Below are 459 nucleotides of genomic sequence, written 5' to 3' on the forward strand. Positions count from 1 at the left end.
CAGAATCAGACGAACGGTAGTTCGGGAGAGCGCCAGCTGTCTACTATAAAATCAAAAAAGCCAACTATCCCGCCAGATTCTTCTACGACAGTGGCAGAGGAGACCGACACTCGGGGATTCATTCGGGGGAGACGGGGCGCGGTACGGGTCTCAGTCTCGATATTCAGGCCTCCCATGAGGACTAAAACATACGGACCCTGCATGCATAGAGTGCCGGACCGGGGCAGCCATCGCTGTGTTCCCGTCCGTTCTGCCTGCAGTCCAATCCTTCAGTCTTCCCCTGTGGAGCGCACTCCTAGTCTGAGATCTGTCTTGTGAGGAAGAGAGCTGTCGGATAGGACACGTCTTTTTTCAGAGAGTCTTGCTTTTGTGGGCTATTAATATTATCTCCAGACTTTGTTTCAATTCCCTTCTACCGAGGAGTAACTGTACGCAGAGACTCGTAGAGGCCGCTCAAGC

The sequence above is a fragment of the Cystoisospora suis genome, assembly GCF_002600585.1.
Source record: "Cystoisospora suis strain Wien I chromosome Unknown contig_9965, whole genome shotgun sequence".
Lineage (NCBI taxonomy): Eukaryota > Apicomplexa > Conoidasida > Eucoccidiorida > Sarcocystidae > Cystoisospora > Cystoisospora suis.